Source organism: Saccoglossus kowalevskii, chromosome 22, assembly GCF_978046115.1.
Source record: "Saccoglossus kowalevskii chromosome 22, keSacKowa6.1, whole genome shotgun sequence".
Classification (NCBI taxonomy): Eukaryota; Metazoa; Hemichordata; class Enteropneusta; family Harrimaniidae; genus Saccoglossus; species Saccoglossus kowalevskii.
The window spans coordinates 11,293,638-11,299,096 of record NC_140662.1 but is presented as its reverse complement, the minus strand read 5'-3'; the positions used below and the strand labels follow the sequence as shown (position 1 = coordinate 11,299,096).

The 5,459-nt window shown below is 39.3% G+C and overlaps 1 long non-coding RNA gene across 1 annotated transcript; it reads left to right on the top strand.

Moving 5' to 3' along the window:
* The first annotated feature begins 3,660 nt into the window (after positions 1–3,660).
* LOC144359425 (uncharacterized) lies at positions 3,661–4,142 on the top strand. The gene is made up of 2 exons (XR_013422012.1): positions 3,661–3,820; positions 3,985–4,142. It is a non-coding gene; the product is annotated as an uncharacterized LOC144359425 (long non-coding RNA).
* The last annotated feature ends 1,317 nt before the right edge of the window (positions 4,143–5,459 follow it).

The following is a 5,459-nucleotide window of genomic DNA, read 5'->3' as shown; positions in this document are numbered from 1 at the left end:
TATACTATTGCACGTTTCGCCCAGGCCAAAACTGATTTCCATTAGATGAGCGCATTGGATAGTGAGAATTAATTTTTATCAACACAAATGTCGCACATACGCGGCGCAACGACCACCGTCCTTTAAATTAAAGCAGCCAGTGACTAAGCACGCATGTTTTCTATGGATAGCTTTCCTGTTCTATTCCAGGTTTAAAAAAAAAAACGTCTTAGCACTCAGACAAATTCAAGTCGATTGTAGGGTCACATGACTCGGGGATCGCCATTACCATTTCCTGGCGAATACGCCTGTGAGTATATGGTAATTTAATAGGAAACAACACCAATTTTAAAATGGAAAGAACCCACAAAGCCACGTTTCCTCTTTTATATATTATTATATATCATGAATATAATATAAAATGTGTGTTCTCCCCTGGAACGAGAACAATCAGACTAATTACGTTAATAATTACAAGAGTATCGCAGTAGCAACGGCTAATAACATCATGTATTCATGATGAGTAGAACATAGAGAACACAGAACATTCGGGAAATGTGTCTCAAACTTGGTAGAGCGTGGATTTTGTTAAAGTTAGACATTTCTGTGTTTCGAGATGATACTGATGATGATCATGTTGGCAACATGATTGTCCCGCGTGCCAGTTGCGCTTTCTAAGGCAGAACACGGTGAGCATTCTGATCTGCAACACAAATTCCCCACGTGTCACCACGCCACGTAACACTGCTGACACTGACAGCCATTACTGACCCGTTTCATAATTGATTACTAATGGTGACGTGATCCCCTTGTTTTCAGTTAAATGCGAACGGAAATGAAATGAAATGAAAATATAGATAAAGAGAGGTTGAGACCGGTTATTGCCTTGTGCTATCGTCGCGCATTGGGGACACCGTCTGGGTGTATGATTTACGTTCGTTTCATTAGTGAAATATTTATTCACAATTCAGAGGCGACGGCACGGAATTTTGCATGGGGCCGAAGGCGTGACCTTACTAGGGGGTCCTGAGAGCATGGTCCCCTTAAAAATTTGAAATCTAGACTCACTGAAACGCTATTTCCTGCATTTTGATGGGCAAATTTTGCTGACACAAAACGTTTCAGCTTGATTTTTGAGCGGCGACGCCCCACCAACATTTTTCGAGGTGACGACTGCACCCCCCGTGCTGCCGCCACTGCAATTATTATAAAATATCTGTATAGGGATGAATGTACATTGAATGCCGTTACTCGTGCCCGTGTGAGCATTATCCTGTCGCTGGTCAGTGTCCCGGTGTTATTGGGTGATTTTCCGTTCAGCTGCGAGATCTCGTGAGATGCATGAAAGACGCGCGTCGAACGTCTGCCGCAAAAATCGAACGATTTGATTTTGAACTCGAATTTCTTTATTTCGTAGCTCACACCGACCGGCCGATCTTCGACAGAGGAATATTGCTTTCGAATACCCTCACCTAAACGAAATTGTTTATCATCAAATGTGTACAGCATATTATTAAAGCGCAGTGGTCGTCGCACAGCGCGTGTTTGAATTTCATGTAAATAAACAATGTATTTTACACGCGTTGTATACGTCGCTATGAGTCCCATGTCGAACAGGACGCGGCGCGACGACTGCCGCCCTTTAAGCAAGGAAATGCCCCCAAAATATTTTCACGTTTGTTGAATCCAACGCGATGTTTGACGCCACTACGACGCTATGACATTTGTTTGTCCTGTTTTTAAGTTCGATTTCACGCATAACGCGTGAAAATGGTCTATTGTGCGTTGCATATGTCACATGGGCCCATATCGAACAGGCCGCGAAGCCTATGGCGTTTCACTACTGTGTCAACTAATATCGAAATCTATGTTCGCCGATGACGCACGTGTTATTTCGCTTTCGTGTACGTGTACGAACGTTTCCGGAGAGTGGAGTAGGGTCACGATTATAGACAATACGAATACGTAAATCAGAAACATTTCGTTGACTTCCCCCATATTGTACTGCGCCCTCTACTGGCTCTAAATTACTTATTATCCTCGGACGGACATCCGGGCATTTTCACCGCCTGACAACCATCCCGGTGAAAACACAGGCCAAAAACTTGCAGAAAACGGTACTTTGGGATGATTGTTGAGACTCCCCCGAACAGTGTAACAAGATTAGCCCAGCGTTTGTAACATATATAAATTTACTTGTTCAGGATTATTTCAAAGTTGAGTTTGTGTTGTTTGCTCGAATTTTCACCGGCTCGACCGGCGTTCCACATCAGCGCGCACAGAGCCCATAGAAATGCATGTACAGTGGTGCGCGTCTTAGCAACGTGGAACGTCTTGTGACGTAGCTTTGCCCTTGAGGATAGTATAACACAGTGTACACACTTATAACCAGTGCGTCTTACACGGAATGCTGAAAAGAGTGCCATCACTAGTTTAACAAAAAAATGATAGACACGAATCAAACCATACAATATTTATTAAGGTTGAACCTAGCAAAATTTAACAAGTTTAAATGAAATTTATCCGAAACAGTATTTATGACACAAGTCTGAGAGGGGTACATCTGAAGTAAAGTTCTACTTTGTACACGATCTACAATTTGTAACTGCGGGAAGAAAACACATCGAAAATATTTACGAGCGTGAAGTTGGGAAAAGATTCAGACTCGACGCTTTAGATTCATATTTGTGGCTCATCTGTAAATCTTCGTGACATTCCAACAAACAACGCAAACTAATTAAGTTATAACTCTGAAAAGATGTAATTCTTCGTTCTTGATACACTTGATGTACCTTTAAGTTGAAATTAAAAACAGATGGTATCTATGGATCACACGAGTGAGGCGAAACAACGAGGAGACTTTATTTTTGATCTTAGAACGCTGATCCGAAACTTGAGTCGTTTAAAGCGGGCGAGTCGTCACCTACGCATGCGTAAGATGGCTGTAGCGTGTCATTGTTTACAAAAAAGCGTCTACCCATGAGCCTTTGCGTTCTTAGTGTGTGTTATCATTGCTGGGGACTCAATTCCCGCGCGTGCGCAGGTGACGACCCTCCCGCTTTAATTTCTACTTAGCTTGTATTATTCTGAGTCGAAATCTAAAATATAAGTTATTATACTATGCAATTACATTTTTCAAACTGATATTTAAATCAAATATGACGTGTGTAAACAAGTCTGACGTGAATTTCACGCGAATCAGACGTGAATTTCACGCGAATCTGGTATTTTTTAGTATTTTTTGCACCTACTACAACTGCTTCTCAATGGGATGAATGGTAAACATATAATTATCCCGTTCCCATGACATCCATGTTAATTACTACCAAATAAATCGTTAATGTGAACTCTGTGGGGTCAGTATTCACTAAAACCTCCAGGCGTTTTGCCAAGTTTGACAGGTGATTGGGTCTTCTGGAAAGCTGCCAGCGTAATTACGTGCGTTCGCAGTCGCCCGTGAAGAGAATGTGGTTCGTTGCTCTCTTTTACAAGCGATCGGGATGATAGCCTGACAAACACAAGGCCCCATGGTTACGCTCCAATTAATCCAGTACCCACTCATTCTTTATCATATTAACTCAATGTGTAATTTGGTGCTACATTTGTCTATGTCACGAGGTGTGTATTTGAAATGAAGGGGGTGTTCTCCATTTTTATTTTCTATCAATTTAAGAGTGCGTTTCCCTCAAATCTCCAGACACCACCCCTTCGCAAGATTTTGAATGATCGACATATAACTATAATAGTAGTACAGTTATTGAAGGCATGGACCGGAATCAGCCTTGTCATATTCAACTGCAACTGTTGTAGTTTACTAATCTGCATATACATGCAGTGTTAAGTGAGTGTTGTTAATCTGATATGACTACACGTATTGTGAATTACTATCTACATACATATGAACGAAAACTGTGAATATGTGACAAACTATTTTGTTTACTAATCTGAATAATTTATGCACGAACTTAGAAGTGAGAATTATTAATCTTAATACAACTGTTGCAGGTGTTACTATTGTGTAAATGTGCTGTCCATTACATCCGGGCCATTAAAGAGTTCTGGCTGAATCTGGCGAATTATAAAGAATCACTAGAGGGAAACTTGTAAGTATGCTACCAAGTTAGCGATTAAACCAAATAAAACATACATGTAAATTATCGTGATATACACGTGTTAGATGGTTGTCACTGGTTATTCATGGATATGTGAAGCGAGCAATTGTATTCCCATTTGTCGGATTTTTTTATTCGCAAAATATACAATATATTTGAACCAAAACGTTGAGGGAATCACTCGACGATACAAAGTATTTTGTATTAAATCTGCAGAAATATTTTTTGAAATATAGAGTGGAAATGTACATTTGTTTCATAGTATCACAAACGAGAACAAAACGAACTCAACAAATTCAATGACAGTAGCAGACGAGCATTTTTTGCGAGACTTGTCTAGGCATCATAAAAAATACTCGAGGTACAGTATGTTAGTAGTGAAAAAAATGTCCTATTTCAAAATGGCAACCTCGCGTTACTAAGCATACTTACATATGCACCAGCGATAAATCTCTGGGTACTATAAAATGAAAGTCCCACCTGGTAGGTCATCGACTTGCTTTTAATGAACCTACTTAAAGTGAAATACGAAGCTGAAAGCTCCTCTAAAGCAAACTACCAAAACACTCCAGATGGCGTCGCGAGGTCTCGCATACAGAGTCAGGTTTCAATACAATTGTTCCATTCATACTTTCATCTAGTCAACAAAAATGGCTTTCCGCCATTCTCGGCTATTATTCAGTAAACTACAATTTTTTTTTTAAATAAACATACGACTTGTTTTATTAACTATAACCCAACCAGCAATTAACTACCAAATATCGCTATACTCTAGGAGCCTAGCCCAGTAAATTCCCGTCATTCCTCCAGTCAAAATTTGTGTGATGTTTTATTCACGATGATTATTTTACTTTATAATTAAAAAAAAAAACTAATTGTGCATTTTTGTTTTCAAATTCAACTTGCTTTTTCACATCCAGTTGTAGTCTTCTGTTTAGATGATTTAGCATGTTCAAATATATGTAATGATGCATACTATCTGTTGTTATAAAGACAACACGTACGACACATGTAATTAATTAAGAATCACCGACGTACTAATGTATTAGATTTATCTTGAAATGTACATGTAATGCTATTCACCACAACCCTTATATAGCCAAACATTAAAATGAATGCTGATATTGTGACAGAACTATGTTTCCAAATTACCATTGTGATGTTAATGAACTCTATACTTATGTTTCAGCAGTAGCTGGTTGTCACCGGTTACGCCGGGCTCTGTTGCTATATGTATTTGGTTATTAGGAAAGTGTGTTCACTAAATACACGTTTTTGCTATGAAAGTTTACCAGATCATGTTTGGCCGTACCCAGGAGTACTTAATATAGTGTTATGGGGTGATATATATATGATGTCAGATGATAA